Raw genomic sequence first — 20,957 nt, forward strand, 5'->3', positions numbered from 1 at the left:
GATCGAGAAGCAAGTAGAGTAATACAGGTGATCACTTCAATCGAGAGGCCTATTTTGTATTGTGGCTGAAGAACTTTGACGAAAATGGTGTGAGTACCGCTACTAAGAGCTGGCCAAGACTCTGACTTTTACACAAGATGCTTTCCTCTCCTGGAACTGCACTGCACTTACGGGTCGCACTCGTTAATGGTCCATAAAAGACAGGAGAGCAGAGCACTCTCTGGCTCATGGCATTGTGATGGCAAGAGGCAAGCACAAGTGGTAAGTGTTTTGGAAACGGTGTAGTTCTAACCGCTATCATGGAGGGACAAGGCTGAAAAGTTTACTGGCTCAACTTTGACTGTCTTGCTGGAGGTGACTATAGGAAAGATAGTGGAGGAAGGTGGGAATAAGGGGGAGAAAAAGGATGCAGGAAAGTGGGGAAAGTGAGTGAGAGAGAAGGAGGGAAGGGAAAGAGAGAGAATATTAGTGGAAGAGTAGTTAAAGAAAATTTGAAGGATGATGATGATTATGAGTTGCAGTTGGAGGAGGAGGAGGGAGTGGATGTGGGGGAAGGGGAAGAAGAGAAAGAGGAGGAAAATATGAAATGAGAAAGCGGGGAAAATAGTAGAGAGTAGTAGGAGAGAAAGGAGAGAAAATGAGCTGAACAATGAGTACCGAGTGAAAAAGTGTAAGAAGAAGATAGATAGAAGAGGAGATAGAGGACTTGACGAAGAGGAGGTGAATCAATAGAAAAAAAAGAAGGAGATGGAGTTGGAGAAAAAGAGGAGAAGAAATGAGAAGAGGAGGAGGAGAAGAAGAAGAAGAAGAAGGAAAAAAACAGAAAAAGGAGAAGTAGAGGTACAAAAAGAAGAAGACAATTTATAGAACAACAATCATGAACTACAACAAACAGAATGAGAGAACTTTGTAGATCAGGGAAAATTCAAGATATGTGAAGAGTAGAAGAAAAAAGGAAGATGAGGGAGAGAGAATGAAGGACAATGAGTAAGAAATAAGAGGGGAAGGAGGTGGTGGAAGTTATAGTGGTGGAGGTGGGAGAGGTTATGGAAATAGGAAAAGAGAAGTTGGAGAAGGACAAAGAGAAGAGAAAGAAGAGTTGGCAGAAGATGCTTTCAAAAACCGGGATAAGACAGGTGTCTTTAAAAGTGTCTCATGAATAAATTACATCCAGAAACACAAGCTTCTTAAGATATGGTTCATGTACTTTTCATGGTAGCAAACTTTCTTTTATCACTTTTCTACAAACATTGAGGGAGAACTTCTCCATTGTTTAATTCTTGATTGTTTGATAACACTGTGATGATAGGTTTTAATGTTTTTTTGATGAGACATAAATTTCAGAAATATTTTACAGAGTCCAACTATATCGTTTCCTTTAAAGTCCAACTTTATCAAAGTCTAACTTATTAATCGTTTTTTTGAAATTTTCTTCTTTTTCTCATCAATACTATCAAGGATACTCATCAATACCCTCATCCATTCAATCTTCTCTGAACTAGTCAATAACTCTCCAAGTGGCTTGGAACAGACCTGGTAGTTTTCTCCAAACATCATCAACATAACACAAAGGTTTTAATTGAAATGCGTGTTGTTGGAGTGGTAGATCGTTGATAGAAGGTGGTACAAGTCAATGAAGTGGACAACAATAATAAGTTGATTCTCTCCCAATCATTAATTTGATGTTGTGATTAAGGAATGTAATAATAATAATAATAATAATAATAATAATAATAATAATATTAAAGCCTGTGTGTTAAAATATTTTATTTCACGTTATAAATAATCTATTATCGTTTCTGATCATTGTAAGAGTTCAAGATACTGTCTGTTGGAGGTTTTTGAAAGTTCCTGTTCCACTAATCAATTTCGTTACAGAGTATAGTAGTTTCACAACTTCTCTGAATTATTCATCTTATCTTATTCATTCATCAATGATAAGAACGCATATATCAGAAAAAACCGTAATATTTCATAATTGATACAATAACAAATCATATAGCAATGATTGGGAAACAGCAACAGGCTTAGCCCAAAACTGCTCTCCTCCCAAATTTGAAAAACAGTAACATTTCTAAAAGATGATTTACATTTCACTTTCAAGAATTCAATTCCAATTCTTTGTCCAAAAGCAACAAAACTAGAAATTTCTAATTTAGAAGAACCGTCAAAATTCAAAAATCTCAGTTTTCGTTGTTTTTGAGTAAAAATGGACTAAATTTTAGTAAAGTGAAATCATAACCCTATTTTTGACTTTTAAAGTGCTATCTAAATTTGGGAAAGAAATAGTACAAGGAGTATCCTTAGTTTTTCTCTCCCAATCAGTGCTTCTTTGTATAAAATATAAATAAATAAATAAAAATATAAGAAGAATGAAACACTCAATTAGATCTCTATATATGATACTCAATAACCACTAAAAATTTACTTAAGAGTCAGCTTAGCACAAAAAATCAATAGAAGCTTTTTGTTAAGCCAAGGTAAGTCTTCATCCATTGATAAACTCAGTTATTTCAGATGAATTCGAAAATGATTGGGAAGTTTAATGATACATAATCTTTGATTATGATGAGAGTTATAATATTTCAAGAAGAAGATAGAGAATTTGCATTTATAAACTTGAATAGTTTCATAAACTTTCAATTGAATTTGAATTGGTAAACTGTCGAATGAAGAATTTGCATTTATTTTGGTTTGTAAAATGTCAGCTTTTTGAAAAATTGTGGTTGAAATAAGTTGTGATTCATTATTCACCTGAAATTTTAAATAGATGTAGACACCGAAGGCCAGTACCAGAAAAATTAACCGGAGATAAACAAAAAAATCCTCATGTTCCATATTTGTTCATGTATCAAAATTATTCTCATTCTCATAAACCAGAGGTCAGTACTGAAAAAATAAACCAGCAAAAACAAGCCGATTCTCCTATGCCCTATCAACACCGGTAGTTTCCACTCCATGTTGTCCGTTATTATGAGGGTAGTTGATTAGTGCTCTAGAAACGACAGTGCCTGTTAATATCAGTAGAGAGACCTGGGAAATGGCTGACATCAGTCATTAGTGTCATGCGATTTTTATAGCAGGTTTTATTGCTCTTATCTTATTCATTGCTAGATAAGCATGGCCACTGCATGAGCCTCCTGTCGTCAGGTGAATTACATTCGGCTTAATGTGCGAACATCTTTCAGAACATCATATTGGTGTCACACGTCATAAATCTTGTGCACTCACCTATCTGTGACATGTATGGATTGTTTTTCTATTACTCTGGAGGTAGAAGAAAATTTCTAGAACATTCAATGCTCTACACTAAAGGTTTCTACGATTGTCAGAAAGCTATATGTTTAAAGATTATCAGGAAGCAAAATGATTCATCCTTTCACACCAATAAATACTCAAATAACACATGCAAATCTAGAGTCTCAATGAATAGTTTGAAAAATTCCCCACATTTCCGTCTTTGACATTAAAGAACAAATAAATTTTCAAATTTGGTCAATTTTCAGTTGAAAAAGTCCATTCATTTCAATTGATAACGAGTTGACGATGAAAACTGTAATGAGTTCATCATCCTTCAGCATCGATTCATGAAAAAGTGAATGATTCCAGTTGGGAATACTTATTCATTCAGAACAAAATGTTTCATATCCATCCACTTCAACTTCTTATAGATATGAAATATCAAATCAAATCAAATAAATTTATTCTCACAATTTACAAATAATACAGTACAGTTATAGTACATTGTGAGAGACTCACATGTAGGCTTAAGCCTGTGTTTGTGAGTGCCTGGCGTAATTCGCTGAATGTGAAATCGATAATTATGATATATAAATTATGAAAATTGATATTATATTTAACTAAATTTGAGAAAAATACAGATTAGATATGAGTATCAAAAAATGATATGAGTAAATGTTGATATTATAGAAAAGAAAACAAATAATTGGCTGCAGAAACAGCCAGTTATAATTAATGACTAAGAAAGTTAGTGAAACAAAGAGGTAGATACTCTATAGCAATGCAATTAAATATCAAGTTATAGAGAATTTTCCAAAACTTGAAATGAAAGATGGTGATGACGATGGACAATCCAATCAAAAACATGTATAACTATAACAGTAAAATGAACTATATCAATTGTCTTATTCTTACAAGATCATTGTTAATCGCTATCAATAGCAAGAAGTTCATTATCTTCCTTATTCTCTTGAATTGAAATAAAAAAATCCAAGTAATCTTTTTTTCAAATTCTTCATTCTTGGAAAACGAGTATGTAAATGGAATAAGTAGCTTACGAAATGAAGTAGATCATTCATAGGAAAGTATGCAAAATATATAGTCATGCTTGAATATAGGTTGGGAAGGTTTTTTATATTGGGAAGGTTTTTTATACACTCACCTCAATTCTAGTTGATTGTTGCGAGGGAGAGAATCAGGATTCCCTGTGAATAGAAACAAACACCCATTAGTAATTATTGCTTGGAGTCCAATAAAGATGGAACACAGTTATATTACTTGTACTTGATATTTCATTAAATATGGAATTTTTGGCCAAGTTAGCCGAGACGATTAATGCGTTGCACCAATCAGGCAGCACTACATGTTCGTGGGATCGAATCCCGTCAGTAGACATGAAAGTTTGATCATCTCATCAAATCATACACGCACAAGCTGAAATCTCATGTAGGAGTCATCCGCAATCATAATTGGAAGAAATGAGACTCATCCAATCTTCTTCATCAAGAAGAATTTTTTCTATATTCTACCATTCATCAAGTAACATTCATACTAGTTCACCAGCCACTCTTTTCCAGAACCAATGTGAACTTTTTCCCACAATTATTACTCCTTTACAGACCGGCAGGCATGTCGTGACTCCACGAACAACATTCTCCCAACAATTCTGCTATTTTTTACTCCAACGTTCTCTGTTCTCTTCCCTCCTCTTTCCGATCCTCTCTTTTCTTCTTTCTCCTCTACTCTTTTTCATCCTCTCTTTCTTCTTCAATGTCCTCCTCTCATCCCTTCTCTCTTTCCTCCTTTCTTTTCTCCTCTCTCCCATCCTCTCATTCATTCTCTCTTCCCTCCTATCACCACCTCTCTTATCCATCCTCTCTATTCTTCTAAATTTCCTCCTCTCTCCTCTCCACTCATTCCTTCTCTCTTTCCTCCTCATTTCCCTCCTCTCGTTCCTCCTCTCGTTCCTCCTCTCTTCCATTCTCTCTTCGATTCTCTCATTCCTCCTCTCTTCCCTCCTCTCATTCATCCTCCCATCCATTCTCTCTCCCCTCCTCTTTTCCCTCCGCCCCAATTCATTTTTTTCTCTATACCTTCTGCTTGCAGCATTGCGTGACCAATAAGTTGTCGAAGAATAAGTCTATTCTTAACTACAGGCCGAAATCAACTTTGAGTTACTGGAAAAAAACTGGTGTATTATAAGCAGATGAGCAGCACCAAACTATGCTGCTATATCTGCTTGTACAACGGGGGTTATATATCTATATCCATCAACTCCATATATCTATTTATCAGTCTATATCTATATGGTCGACACCAATTTGAAGACGATTTCCATAGACGTGCAAGGTGGATGAGATCCTCATAAATGGAGAATACCTGAGTAGACATGCAGTCTCCAGTGTCTGAGTTGAGGTCGAGATGGTTCAACGTTGTTCAACCTATCCCACACTCCCATTGCAGTATGCATGTAGGCTAACTCCACCAGTGGTAGCCTACGCTCGGTAACATGGAATCTTCAATAGGATTCAAGAGAGAGAAAGATACAACTGGGTATTGTTAGATGGAGTGAGAGAGAGTGCAAGTGCAATGGGATTCTAGAACGAGAAGGATATATCAGGGGATAGTTGAAAAGAGTGGAATAGTACAACTGGATAGTACAACTACGCTCGGTGACATGGAATCATCAATAGGATTCTAGACAGAGAAAGATACAACTGGATATTGTTAGATAGAGTGAGAGTGATAGAGGTGATCGTGGGAAAGAGTGAGATAGTGCAAATGCAGTAGGTTTCTTGATAAAGGAGGATATTTCAGGAAATTGTTGGTAAGAGTGAGATGGTACATGTGGAATTGACTTCTAGAACGAGAAGGATATATCAGGGGATAGTTGAAAAGAGTGAGGTATTACAAGTGGAATAGGACTCTAGAGTGAGAAGAATATATCAGGGTATCGTTGGAAAGAGTGAGATAGTACCAGTGCAAGAGTAGAAAGGATTAAAGAACAGAAAGAGGCTGACGGTGACTTTAACGACGGCTCAAATGATTTACAGTCGGGAGAATATTGTGTATGCAACTGAAAAAGGAACAGAAATGTTTGAGCAGGAAATTATCGTGTGGCTCGTTGTTCACAGTCTACCTACAATTTCCAGCCGTTTTTGAATGTAATTTACGTACTAAGGTACGAGGGAGTGCTGGCTTGGACTAGTCCGAAGTTCAGACAAGATAGTAGACAGATTCAGAAATGAAATTATTCAGAATTGTCATATATGTTGAAGGAGGCCTAGGTAATTCTCCGTAATTCAGTTATCAAGTAATTCATATAGTTTTTTTGTTTTAGAAGAGAGGAAAACAAGTAGATAGGCTACAATAAAAATAATACTTGTGTAATTTTTTTATCTGGCTCTAGTGAATCCATGATAGTCGAAGGCCTAGGTAATTCTCTGTAATCAAGTAGCATCATATAGTCTTTTGTTCAAGAAGAGAGGAAAACAAGTAGATAGGCTACAATAAAAATAATAGTTGTGTAATTTTTCTATCTGGCTCCAGTGAATCCATGATAGTCGAGAGAAAATTGAAGAAGTGAGAACTAGAGAAGTAAAAACTCTACTCTGTCAGGTTACAGGCTGATCTAGAGAAAAAATATACAAGCAAGTGTGTCTTGTTTCAATAACAGTGATATTTATCACACATGGATTTATAATGAAGAATATTGTGTAGTTTTGGAAAAATGTAATTGAATCATGAGATTGAATCACGGTTTTTTTGGAAAAAACAAAAAACATTGCCGTGATAAAATTAAAGACAATCTCAACAGCACGCAATTCCTCAATGAAGTATCGTCGAAATATGATTATTGTATTTTCCCAATAAACAATTCGCCTGTCTAGTGAATGACTGAAAATTGCAGGAAGTTAATCTTTTATACAAGACCATTAGCATAGCCACCTCTCATACTAGGCCCTGGCATACGATATTGACGTTGTCTGTTATGTGTAAACATTCTGTGACAATAAAGATATTTATTATTTATTTATTGCAACGTCGCAGTGTAGGCCTAGAATCTAATACATGATTGGTGGAAAAGATTTTAAAAAGTACTTTTTCACCAATCATGTATTAGATTCTAGGCCTACACTGCAACATTGCAATATCCTTGTATTAGAGGTGGCTATGCCATTAGCGTCAATATTGTCAAATTTGCTTGAGTGTTAACAATTTTTCAAATATTTTGGATAATCCAAAAAATTATAGTTCAGTTGATAAACTTCATAATTCGTCACTCGTGAACAAGATTCTGAAAAATGTTTGGTGTATTGAGTATCAAGTTCATAAAGAATTCTTCCACTTTGTAGAAAACATTTCCATGATGATAAATCTTCCTCTCTTAGAAATATTTCAATAGATTGCGAGATGATGAATGAGTATAAGAAAAATGTATAGATGAAATCGAATGAAAATCAAACCCAAGTTTACAATATCAAAGATGCACGCATGTTTTCGGAATGGCACCTTGTTTTGGGAAGAACGGCTGGTGAATATTCCGTTTCTAAAGCCATAAAAGGGCCATTAATTTCATTGGACCTCACGTCGGATGACCTTCATCCTGATTGGTTAGGGCTCTCCCTTTACGCTTTTGTTGGAGCTACAATGGCAGTGTCCTTCGAAATGTCATTCTTCTGAAGAGGAGCCTCCAAACTCAGTCCATTGCCCTCGGACTCTAGAATGTGAAGGGATGATAATGATGGGTGGGGGGAATTGACTAAGGAGGAATGATGGGAAAGGTCAGACTCCACGAATTCCACCATTTGCTATTCTTCAAGAGATTCCGTTCACCTGTTGTGAAGGTTTTCTATGGTGGAGGTGGTAGGTTTTTGCTTTGATGTAACTCAAAAATGTTTCTTCCATGTTCCTCTTCTTGTTTGCTGTACCCTTCATCCTTGATTACAACGGCTCTTTAGCACAATAAGGACAGTGAGCTAGTTAGCATAACAAGCTGATATGCATGAAAGGTTGATGGTGGAAAAAGCTTAGATATCACCAGATCTTCCAAAAAAATATTCCTGGAAAACCCTATTTGACTAGATGATCTCAAAACGCAACTTTTATATTATTAATTTTTGGAGTTTGTGATTTATACTGAATATAAAATCGGAACAAGTCAGGAAGCTGGCTTTCCTGAAGAGAATGACCGGAAAATAGCTTTACCGAATAATATCAATGATAGATTGTTCATTGTATAATATGACTTATAATTTGTATGCGTTAATGCTATATTCGATAATTTTTGTTGGCTGCTCCGGCCATAAGAAAAACACAACTCAAGGGTTGTAAATTTGGTAAAACTGTATCATATTATTGAAAATAGACACCACGTATCAACGTGAGCAACGCTATTCAAATTATTAGCACACGAAATTATTACTAACATTGTATTATAGGCTACTATGATAACGAGAGGTTAATTTGTTTATATTTGTCCCATGCATCGATGAACATTCCTGAATTATTTCCCACATCCATTTTAACAAAACTGAATGAAATAATTATTTATGTTTCGCATCATAGGAAACCGTTCAAACTATCAAAATGATCTTTGATATTCAGATCCATGGTGAATTATATTATCATGTTTTATTTATGATTTGTCCTATGCATCCATGAACTCTAATTTGTAATATACTCCTTTTCAGCTATCGTTACAATAGTGAACGGGATAACAATTTTTCGTTTCACATCTCAGGAAACTGTTGGAACGATTACAGCGCTGAAATGATTTTTGAAATTCAGATCCATGGTGAACATCTCTCAAGACAGCGGCACTTGAAGAGCGGCAGTATAGGTTTTATGTGCGATTTGAAGACTCAGTAAAAGCATACTCTCGTAGAGGAATTGAAGTGAATACTGTTGTTCTATTAAATTTTATAGCGCACTTAAGGGGACTCGCACGGAGTGAGAAACTGTGTATTTCAATAGCTTAACATACACTTTGCCATTATAGTAGTTGTCACTTTCATTTTTAGCCATCTGCCCATTGAGTATAGTAGGCCTACGTCTGAAGTGACTTAATCTTATTATGGTAAAATGGAATTCAGTGTATGGTTGACTGAAGGCTTTTACAAAGTTTCTGTGTATGACGGAAAGTTCAGTTTGAGTACTATCTACATTGTTACAAGTTATGTTGGCCTGAACATGAACATGAACTGGAAATTACTGAAATATTCCATTTATATGCACCTAGTTAAAGACTAATAAGCTATTCTATTTCAAACCAAATCAAATCAAATTTTATTGCCTTACAAAAAATATTCACAAATGAATACAGATTACAAAAAGTAATATTTTAGAATAAGAAATATAATTTTTTAACATAATAATATACTAATTCGGCAAAATCATAGTTTGAGTGCCGGTGACGAGTACCAAAACAGAAAACGATACTATTTTAATTTAAATTGATAAGAATATTGTTTGTGAAGGTAATACCCATTGGTTAAGCCTTCTCTATTGGTAAAGGATTAAATTAAAGATTATTTTTAGCATAGAAGGATACAGAATTCTGCCTTTGCACTTCAAATTGAACACTTTAGCTCCAAACTAATTCGTTTGGCTTTCTTACTTCCATGTTCACATGTTGATAAAGTCTTTTCTCATGTTTTTCTGCAAATATTTGGATTTCACTTATGACCGTCACATGCTAATGAATTAATAATTATCAATTGGGACTTCCGTTAAATAATAATTAATTAATTATTATTATCAAACGAGAATCCAGATTACAGGATTTGAATTAGATTTTCGTTCAATGATAACTATGAACATTAAGCTTAGGCATTGAACAACAAAATATACAATGAGTATAAAGCCAATGGAAGTTGAGCTCTACTGTCATTGGCCGAGGTTCATAGATAACCGTATTTGGAGACCTTGGGAGTGTCTAGTCTCGGCTAATGACAGTAGAGCTCAACTCTTATTTGCCAACAGCTTATGGCCAATCGTAGGGCTTCTTCCACACTATAAATATTCTGCTGCACGATATTCTAGCTTCTAGTTTGCCAGAGATTGTTAATGATGTAATAAACGCAACTAGAATCTCAAATTGTCCCAATGATTTGTGGTTTTGACAATATCTAGTAGTTTCCATTTGATGAGGATATCTACTACAAAACCACAGGCAGACTATTTGTATAATAGGCTAATATTATAATATTATACTCTCAGAACAATCTCGGGATAGTTCTTTCAAACAAACATTGATATAATAATTTGATATAGAAATTACAAATTTGATATAATGATATGTGCAGAATCTTGAATCCTATGGTTAATTTTTCGTCAGAATCCGTTTCTCTGGAGTTATAATCATGCTATTTTCGAACCAATGATTATTTCTGAACCCGAAAATATACAACTGAATATAATCTAACTTTATGTGAATATCTACTTTATAAAAAGTGGAATTTTTCTTTCAAAATAATTATTCATTTCATATTATAGGTACGTATTGTAATGGAGATTGCAGCTTCATAAATCTGAGTTTTCACGGTGTATTAAATATTTTCATAGATTGTAAGGTGCTTTTTTCTGGATAAAATTCGAATTTGGCACCTCTTAACACCTGATTTCTACCTTTGACAATTCTTTCATTTATGCCGACTTTTTCAAAACATTTTTGAACTCCAAATCTTCAAAGAATCGTTATCCTTTCCATGAATTTTTAATGAACTGAAATACGTTACATTTGGTATCTCTCACTTCTCAACCTTCAAATAACCTCATGCATCTTGATTCTTTATTTCTTCCATCACCAACATTTTAGAAGACAAGAGAAGAATAAACTGAGCAAGAACGAGTTTCTTGAAACCGCTCATTATCTTTGCTGTAGCTAAAAGCTCTCCAATCGCAGCATTTCTCTGTTTTCATGCCAAAACGTCCATCCCGTCTGTCTCTTAGCCAGAAAATATAATTCCCTCCTCACCCCCACCATCATTCTCTCATGGGTGGAAAGAGCTTTCCTGATAAAATCTCCATCAGAAATGCAAACCAAAGAACATTGCTCTCAGAAATATCACCCACTGTCTTATCCCGGAGCGAATATAAATTACCCAGTCAAGTTGTTTACGCATGAACTCAGGAACAAGATCCATCTCCCACTCGAGCCACACCTGACAGTACGTGGGGAGGACATCAACTCAGAAGTTGATTAAAGAATTGGTTTTCTTGAATCTGTGCAAGATTTAACAACACACTTTTTCATGTATTTGAACACGACATGCAGTCGATTATTAAGTAAATATTAAAAACTTTTACTTACTGACTGGAGTACTTTCAATCGTCTGGCGATCATTTTCAACAGTGTTGAATGTTTATGTCTGTTGAAAATGATCGCCAGACGATTGAAAGTACTCCAGTCAGTAAGTAAAAGTTTTTAATATTTACTTAATAATCGACTGCATGTATTTGACATAAAAAAGTGTGATTATACAAAGCAGCTCGGAATGGATCAAGAAATCATCACATTTAACAACAATTCAAGGGTTTGTTTTTGATGTAAACTTTCTGATTTTTGGAAGCAGAGATTGATTTGACAGAGAACATTTCCTTTTTTCTTCATTTGTGTAGGCTTCAATATCATTATTTTTATGAGCCTATGATTTGCACCAAATAACCTCCATTTTGAAGTGCTTTTTTTTTCTCAATTTCCTTAAAAAATTTTACGACCAATTCTTATATCAATACGATCACGGACTCGATGAACTCGGACGGTTAGTTGACGGAGCACCTCTCTGTAGTACTGGCCGTTAACAGTTTGGCCGGGTGGCACAAACTCTTTGTGAACGGCTAGTACTACAAAGAGGTGCTCCGTCGACTAACCGCCCGGATTCATCGAGTCCGTCCGGGGATTTCCGATTCGTGGATTCTCCATCACGACAATGCTCCGTCTCCCACCTGCCTGCTCTTCACCGAGCAGTTGGCCTAACAGTCGAGGGTAACGTTGCCACATCCTCCTTACAGCCCAGATATGGCACCACCGGACTTTTTTTGTTCCCCAAGTTCAAGAGACAACTTTTTTTTTGTTCCCCAAGTTCAAGAGACAACGCGGCAAGAGACAAAGTTTAAGGGGACGCGGTTCGGGAGTCTGGAAAACGTCCAACGTGCTACGACGAGGGCTCTAGACAGCATAGAGGCTGCCGACTTCCAGGGAACGTTCAGGGATTGGAAAATCCGGTACCAGCGTGTTATCGACTCTACTTTGAAGATTTCTAAAGGAAAATTGTACATATTTTGCCAATAAAAAATTTCCTGAGGTCAGTCCGGTTACTTATTATACAGACTCTGTATATTGGGAAAGTGATAATGCTCAATAATCTTGCAAGGAATCGATTTATTTTTGTTGTTAGTTTGTCACGCTTTCATAAGAACCAACGTGAAATGAATTATTTTCTTCTTTGAAATTTTTTTTTTCTGTCAAATGTATAGGTTTTATAGAATTGTTTTAGAGAATACATCAGTATTCTGATTGTGATTGGATCAATATTCCAATAGCTAAGCATTCGTCCAGTTACACTCTAAAGCCTTCCTCGCCATTTTTATCTCGAGCTGTGTGAAAAAAAACCAGCCTCAGAGATGCCAGAGAGAAGATAAAGAATGGCGAGCCAAGTCGTTTGAATTGTAAAGATGAGAACATGAGTGAGTGACGGAAGATGAGATAAGAGAGATGGCTGACATGAGAAGGTTGTATGGTCGGCAAGCACAGAAGAAAACCAAGGAATGGAGAGGGAGAAGTAAAGAGGATGTAGGAATGAAGTGTGTCGAGAAGAAGAAGAAAAAGAAGAAGGAGAAGAAGAAGAAGAGAAAAAAGGAGAAGAAGAAGAAGAGAAGAAGAAAAGAAGAAGAAGAAGTGGAAGAGAAGTTGAAGAAAAACTAAGGAAAGATGACGGATGATGATGTTCATGATAATGATTATCAAAAGGATAAGGAGGAGGAGGAGGAGGAGGAGGAGGATAAGGAGAGGAGGTGTAGGGGAACAAGGAGAATGAGGAGAAGGAGGAGAAGAAGGATAAGAAGAATAAGGAGAAGGAGGAGAAGGAGAAGAAGGAGAAGAAGGAGAAGAAGGAGAAGAAGGAGAAGAAGGAGAAGAAGGAGAAGAAGGAGAAGAAGGAGAAGAAGGAGGAGAGAGAAGAAGGATAAGAAGGAGAAGAAGGAGAAGAAGGAGAAGAAGGAGAAGAAGGAGAAGAAGAAGAAGAAGGAAATGAAGGAGATGAAGGAGAAGAAGGAGAAGAAGGAGAAAAAGAAGAAGAAGAAGAAGAAGAAGAGAAGAAGAAGAGAAGAAGAAGAAGAAGAAGAAGAAGAAGAAGAAGAAGAAGAAGAAGGAGAAGGAGAAGAGGAAGAAGGAGAAAAAAGAAGAAGAAGAAGAGAAAGAAGAAGAGAGAGAAGAAGAAAAAGAAGATGGAGAAGAAGAGGAGGAAGAAGAAGTAGGAATATCAGAAGAGCAGGAGTAATTGATTGATTGAGTACTTTATTCAATCAATCAATCAATTACTCCTGCTCTTCTGATATTCCTACTTCTTCTTCCTCTTCTACTTCTCCATCTTCTTTTTCTAAAGAAGAGTAAAGGAGTGATGAGAAGAGGAGGAAAACAGGATAGAGAATAGATCGAACTGGAACAGGAGTGAGAGATACTGATACTTTAAAGAAGGATGGAATGATAGATTCAGTAGAGATATGGAATCGAAGACACGAGAGAGGGAATCAGAGTGGTGGAACGCTGGGATGGATAGATGGTGCTTGTTGAGTATATGGGGAAGGAAGTACATGGAAAAGAGAGATGAGAGAGAGATTAGTGGAAAAAGAGAGAATGAAGGAGAGGAAAAGAATGTGGCAAGAAAAATACGACAGACGGCAGACCGGAGGAAGAAATGCATGTTGAGCTCAGCTGAGGTCTCACAGTCGTATTTATCTGTCTTCCCAGCAGTTGCAAAACATAAAATACCCACCAGCTCTCCAAGGGCCACGGAAAGGAGAAGAAATAAATAAGAAACTGAAGAAGAAGCTGAGAAAATAGACAAGAAGAAAACGGGAAGGTCCGTATTATGAATATATTACTCTGTTTTTCTTCTCCCCCTACAGAACAAAACTGAGAACCATGCAATATCCCTTGGCATTGGAAAATTTATTCTACCGCTTTTTCCCTCGATGTGGAAAATGCATTATTCAGCAAGAGTTGTGGCTCTGCTGGTGGCTGCAGATCAGCGGGACACGTGCTGAATAAAAATGGGGCTGAAAACTTGGTAGGCTATCTGAATAAAATGTATTGGAATTACGCATTGGTGTAATTTCACATTGGTGTAAGTTCACATTGGTGTAAGCTCACATTGGTGTAATTTCACATTGGAGTAAGTTCACATTGGTGTAAGCTCTCATTGGTGTAATTTCACATTGGTCTAGTCTAATTTCACATTGGTGTAAGTTCACATTGGTGTAATTTCACATTGGTGTAATTTTACATTGGTGTAATTTCACATTGGTGTAATTTCACATTGAAGCGATTGGTCGCGCTGCTGATAAGCTATCGATAAGATAGGTTGAGCTTTATGTGCCTGATAGTCCTGTTGTGAGGGTGGCTACTTTGAGAACTAAACTTCTCATTAATTCAGGAATAATGGGTCATATTTCATGAAAAAATACAAACTAATGATATAAGTGATCAGCTGATTATTAGAATAGGAAATTAATGGGAAAAGAGATGTAGGGAGGCCAAGAAAGAGATGGGTACCGGAACAGGTTTATTAATAAACCTAATCCCTGAAGTGAATATGATGAAATTGATAGAATATTAGCTTGTATTTTCTCATGGAACAGTGCCTTGGTGTTTGGGAACCCACCAAAAGCTGTAGAACCACTCATATCGTATCATCATTATTGTTCTTATTACACACGCAAAGAGCTTGAGTTCATGAGGGCATCATCAGCACTACTTTCCTTGCCGTTATGAAAATTTATCACCTGACGCTAGTGTTCACACGCATCTCAAGTCTACTATTCAAAGATCAAAGCCAGCTGGTGACAGGACAATAACGCTGGAGACAAGTCTGCTATCTCTTCATAGTGAATAATTTAATAGAACCAACAGTTGAAAACAGTTTGCAATTGAAATAATAACATTTTCTAAAATTTCGAGCTTATTTTAAATTTTAGGTGAAAATGTTACTCGTCATTAATTGTAGAGTTTCTCATGCTCAATCCTTTCCACTTGAAGTTTTTTGTTTAAATTGTATTTGGAGCCTGATAATTGGGAATCTAAAATCAAACTTTGCATAGATGAGGCGGAGCTCCTGGAATTTTCACAGATATGAGACTTGTGGCAGTTGATAGAGCTTATCGATAACTATTCTAGGTATAAATTTGATCAAAATCGTTGGAGCCGTTTTTGAGAAAATCGCAAAAACCCCTGTTTTTGAAAACATTTCCTCTATTTAGCCGCCCTCTTGAATTGCATTAGATCGAAATTGTTCGTGTAAGATCCTTATATTGTAAGGACCTTAAGTTCCAAATTTCAAGTCATTCCGTTAATTGGGAGATGAGATATCGTGTACACAGACGCACATACACTCATACACACACACACACACACACACACACACACACAACACACACACACACACCACACACACACACACACACACACACACATACAGACCGAAACGTATAGAAAACATGAAATTAGGGTACCTTAATTTTTTTTGGAAAGCGATACTATCCTTACCTATGGTAATAGGGCAAGGAAAGTAAAAACCACGTTTTTGGACTCGGGGTACCTTGAAACGTATAGAAATTTAGAAATTGGGGAACCTTAATTTTGTTCCGGAGAGCAATACTCTCCTTACCTATGGTATTAGTGCAAGGAAAGTAAAAAAGGAAATGGAAAGATAAATATTATAAAAAATTATCTAGTAGATTTATAGAGTATTTATTAAACGTTCTATTCAATCACATATTATCAGAATAGATGTTTCTTGGAGTTAATCATTATGAATGAGTGCAGGTTACAATACTATGTTATAGGCCAAAGTAACATGTCAATGTTTCATTCAACAATCTGTTTTATAAATGCACAATTCAAGTTGAATAATTCAAATGATTGACAAGTCCATTTACCCCTTTTAGAGGAGGTCAGTGGCTGCTAAATTATCTATCTATCTATCTATAAAGAATTCAAGAGAGATGATAAATGGTTTAAATAAGCATGATCACTCAATATCTTATCCCAGCTTGAAATAAAAATGAAAGAACTCCATTCATGATTACTTTCAATATCAATTTCCAATAAACAAGCCCGCATCTTTCCAATTCCTCAGCACCTAACATCAATTCCTCTTTAAACCTCTTTCACTCTCTCTCGCATCAAACTCATTCTCCTCTACTCACTCTCTCGATCTTTCGTAAGTTATTTAAATTTAGACTGATGTTGAACGGCTTCTAACTCTTCAAGTAGCATCCACTCGTGTACTAGGCATCTTATAATATAGATATATCTAAAAGTAGCCTGTCTTGTGGGGGACTGATAAGATGGTTTCTATATCTATATAGTATAGTACATTCTATATCTATATAGCATGACTGTAGTGTTTGGCCGCCTGTTCCATTAGTAATAGCGGTCACATCAAAGCTACCAGACTTATAATTTATTATGTATAAAACTGAGCTAGGGAATAAATTCGTTGAAATCTTGACGCTTTGAAAATAGATTAGAAGATTAATCTGGCTTGCATGTTGTAATGAGATGCTAGTTGTTTGGGAACGCTCTTCCACTTGATGAATTCAATACGTTAGGCTAATTAGGATTTTTTATGCTCCTCAGGTGTAACTCAGTTTGGTTGTGTAGTGATTCTACATTTTTATGAGCTCTGCCACTGAGTAGATTTTCTATTTTTCCCTCAGCCAATTACGTCCAGATAAGTTTTTCAGTTTTGCTCAAAGTTTTTCCAGCGGTGAAGCTTTTCAAATGATGACACTTGTGTGGGAAGTAAAGTAGATGGAGAAGAGAAAATGCCACGTGGAACGAGAATCGAACCCATGACCAGCACAGCAACAGTAGTCTGAAGTTGCGACGCTCCATATCCATATACACTACTCTGGCTCATCTATTAGAAAGCCCTAAAGCTGGATCCCTCATCAGTATCAGTGAAGTGACCGGCACAGTGAAATATGATTCTCATGGGTTCTAATGGAACTATCCCCACTCAGCCTGGACGAGCGAGTATGAATAGTCTCATTGAAACTTATGAGGATAGTATTTTCACTTTACCGGGCATGTTCACTGATGTGGGAATCTCAATAACTAGTAGTTCTGTGAACAGTAGACCTCACGCTGTATTCTCATCCACAAGCAAAGACCTTAAAGAGATATAGAACCACAATGCCTATGCCTTCCCAATGATAGCTCTTACTTGAAATTGAAGGCCGCCATTGGGCTATTTTAGCACGAGATATTATATAAATAATAATTGTAATACTATAGATCACAAAGGCATTGGTGGCATTGGTATGTAATAATCTTATGGGTTGCCCCCTCAATGGCGGATTTCAATTCCAAGTACGACACTAGCGCTGCATGTGAGTCTACGCATCTATAAGGTCTTTGTCCACAAGTACCTGATTGAAACTTATTAGACCTTATGGAAATACAGCAATAGACTGGCTTCTCCACACATCTGTGTAATCACTTGTCAGCTGATTTATGATGAATAATTCTATAGTCTGATTTTTACTCTAATATTGGCGTATGAAGGAGGCTCCTTTTTCCTTTCATATTATCCTTGAAATGCAAAATTTCCAAAACCCTTGTATATACGTCGACGCGCAATTAAAAAAGGAACATACCTGTCAAATTTCATGAAAATCTTCTACCGCGTTTCGCCGTAAATGCGCAACATATGAATATATATTCATTAAGAGAAATCCCAAACCGTCGACTTGAATCTTAGACCTCACTTCGCTCGGTCAAAAAATAACCGAGATGTGGGAGTCCTTCTTGATAGGAAATAACTTAGCGAGTAGTTCGAACTCCCAGGTACAAATCAAGAAATATTCTTCAGTTGGTGTGAGAGGACTTTTAGAGTACTTGGAATGGATTTAGAGAAATCATAAATCAGTACTAATGCATAGCCGTACCCTGCGACTTCAAGCCCATTAAAATATGAGTGAGATTTATGATTCAAGTTACATAGTGATAAGGTGCAGCAATTACTTCTCAGTGAAGCTTTTATGGTTGGTAACAGTGACAATGCCGTGTTTCATATCCATATGGGACAACTTCTCCCACAACCAGTCCTACCAACTGTTGGTATCTTTTTGTGTTTATTCGATGAACAGACTGCGTAGGAAGATTACTGTGAACCAGTAAATATGAGGGTACAATCTTCTTTACTATACAACTTCTTTGCCAATGAAGTTTTGAAATGATGATTCTTAACTTGTTCTCAACTTGAAAGTAGTACAACTCCAAGATTTGAAGAGGTATTCAGTTTTTTATGAAACGTATTGTGAAAGAGAATATGCTGAAAGTTTCTAGTTGAGAGGATTGCTGAGGATAGTATATTTCGCACCTAGGGCCGAAAAAAAACTTTTCCGGCTCGAAATAGGTTTTCAAGTCCGAGGCCGTAGGCCGAGGACTAGAAAAGATTGAGAGCCGGAATAGTATATTTCGCACCTAGGGCCGAAAATGAGACTTTTCTGGCTCGAAATCGGTTTTCAAGTCCGAGGCCGTAGGCCGAGGACTAGAAAAGATTGAGAGCCGGAAAAACATTTTTGCCCATGGTGAGAACGTTATTTTTCGCCACACAGAGAAAATAAACAATGTAACATGAGAATAATTGTTTATTAGGCACTTCCGAAAGCAAACAGGAAGGTCATAGCTCTAGCAATCTTAGGTACGGTAATCTGAATATCAGGAATTGTCCAAGTATTTTTATTTTTATTCTGATTTGTCTAAATAACCTAAAAGATTATGTTCATTATGTGAGAGGTTGAGTTTATACTTTTTATTCTTCCAAATGACCAATAAGATGATATTATTATAAATGTTTTAATTATTGAATGATAAACACAAATAATGAAAAGTTTTTGATCAGCTGTTTTAGCACACTGAAATTTGGCCAATCTGAATGTCAACGGAAGTTTAGGTTAGAAGTTCTATCCTACTCTGAAAATCGAATTATTTGAATAGTTTATAATATATATCTTATCTGTTTATTCATCCAAATAAAATGATAGTATATTATTACAGAATACTTTATTGAATTCTAGAAGCATAAAATGATTCCGTTTATCCCCATGTTCCGTGATAAACGCTGTACTAGGAGGTTTGAGGTTAGATTCTATTATACTCTGAAAATTGAATTTGAATAGTTTATAATATCTCATTTGTATTTCATTCATCCAAATAAAATGATAGTATCTTATTGCAAAACTTTATTCAATTCTAGAAGCATAAACTGATTCCGTTTCATAAACTATTTTGTAAACACGTTCACATCAAATCAGAATCAGCTGACTTCAAGGTTATTTTACAGCCCTAGGCCGTAAAAATTTTACCGGCCTGGTCAGAAAACAATCACTTTCGGCCTCCATATGACGCACGTAAACCGCTCATTACATCCAAGTGGGGCGAAAAAACATTTTTGCCCGTGGTGCGAACGCTATTTTTCGCCACACAGAAAAATATACTATATATATATATATATATATATATATATATATATATATATATATATATATATATATATCATATATATATATAATATATATATATATATATATATTATATATATATATATATATATATTATATATATATATATTATATGTAAAGAATTAACCGGGTACATCCGTTGTTTTGACTTACTGAGTCTGACGTTTCGTCGCCATCGCAGACGACATCTTCTGAGGGTGGCGTCGAGATCCACACTGAGTCCTAGGTATTCTTTCTGGGTCGAAGAGCATATCTCCTACCCCCTCCCTCCACTTGCTTGTGCTGGCGCTGTTGGGTGAGTGAAATTCCAGGAAAGTTGTCTTGTTTTGGTGACAATGGTGCTGTAGCGGTTTCATTGTACCAGGTACTGGGCGTTTGGTATTCAAAATTAACTTCCATAAGGGAGACACGTTGAGGCTGTCGTCTCTTTTATTTAGAGAGCCTTGCTTTTCGATTTCCAACGCCTCTCTCACAATCCTGACTTGAAAATCTCGAATGCTGGCTATTTGTTTGGAATTCACGAAATTATTGTATGACCAGTATTTTTCACATGGTTATATAGGGCTGAGGTTGATTGTTGATTTTTTATGCTTAATTTAAAAAAAAATTTTTTAAAAAATTTCAAAACCAATAGTATCCTCCATAAAGCTAGTAGAGCATTACTAATTGAAAATATTTGTCGGGTTAGAAAACAACTCAGCACCATAGAATCAGAGCTAATTACGATCCACATAAACCTTAGCAACTTACTTCACCCCCTTATCTGGCAGCAACTTGACCAGTTGGTAAACTTTCGAAAAGAAACAGACCACCTCCTTAAAACTAAAAAACTTGAAAAGAAATTTGATAAATTACAATTAAGAACAAAAAGACTAGGATAGAAACAACCAAAACAGCAGTGAAAAGAATATTCATAATCTCTCAGACTACAAACTCTCTGAAGTTGAGGAAAATGTTTTACAAAA

General features: G+C 36.0%; 1 protein-coding gene across 1 annotated transcript in view; it reads right to left on the reverse strand.

Annotated features, from left to right (window-relative positions):
* The window catches only part of LOC111057593 (homeobox protein abdominal-B), a 162,795-nt gene that overhangs the window by 136,344 nt on the left and 5,494 nt on the right, over window positions 1–20,957 (reverse strand). Inside the window, exon 2 of the mRNA XM_039433905.1 lies at window positions 4,403–4,445. The gene's annotated coding sequence lies outside the window, so the exon portion shown is untranslated. The remainder of the gene's footprint in view (window positions 1–4,402; window positions 4,446–20,957) is intronic.

This window comes from Nilaparvata lugens, chromosome 8, assembly GCF_014356525.2.
Source record: "Nilaparvata lugens isolate BPH chromosome 8, ASM1435652v1, whole genome shotgun sequence".
NCBI lineage: Eukaryota > Metazoa > Arthropoda > Insecta > Hemiptera > Delphacidae > Nilaparvata > Nilaparvata lugens.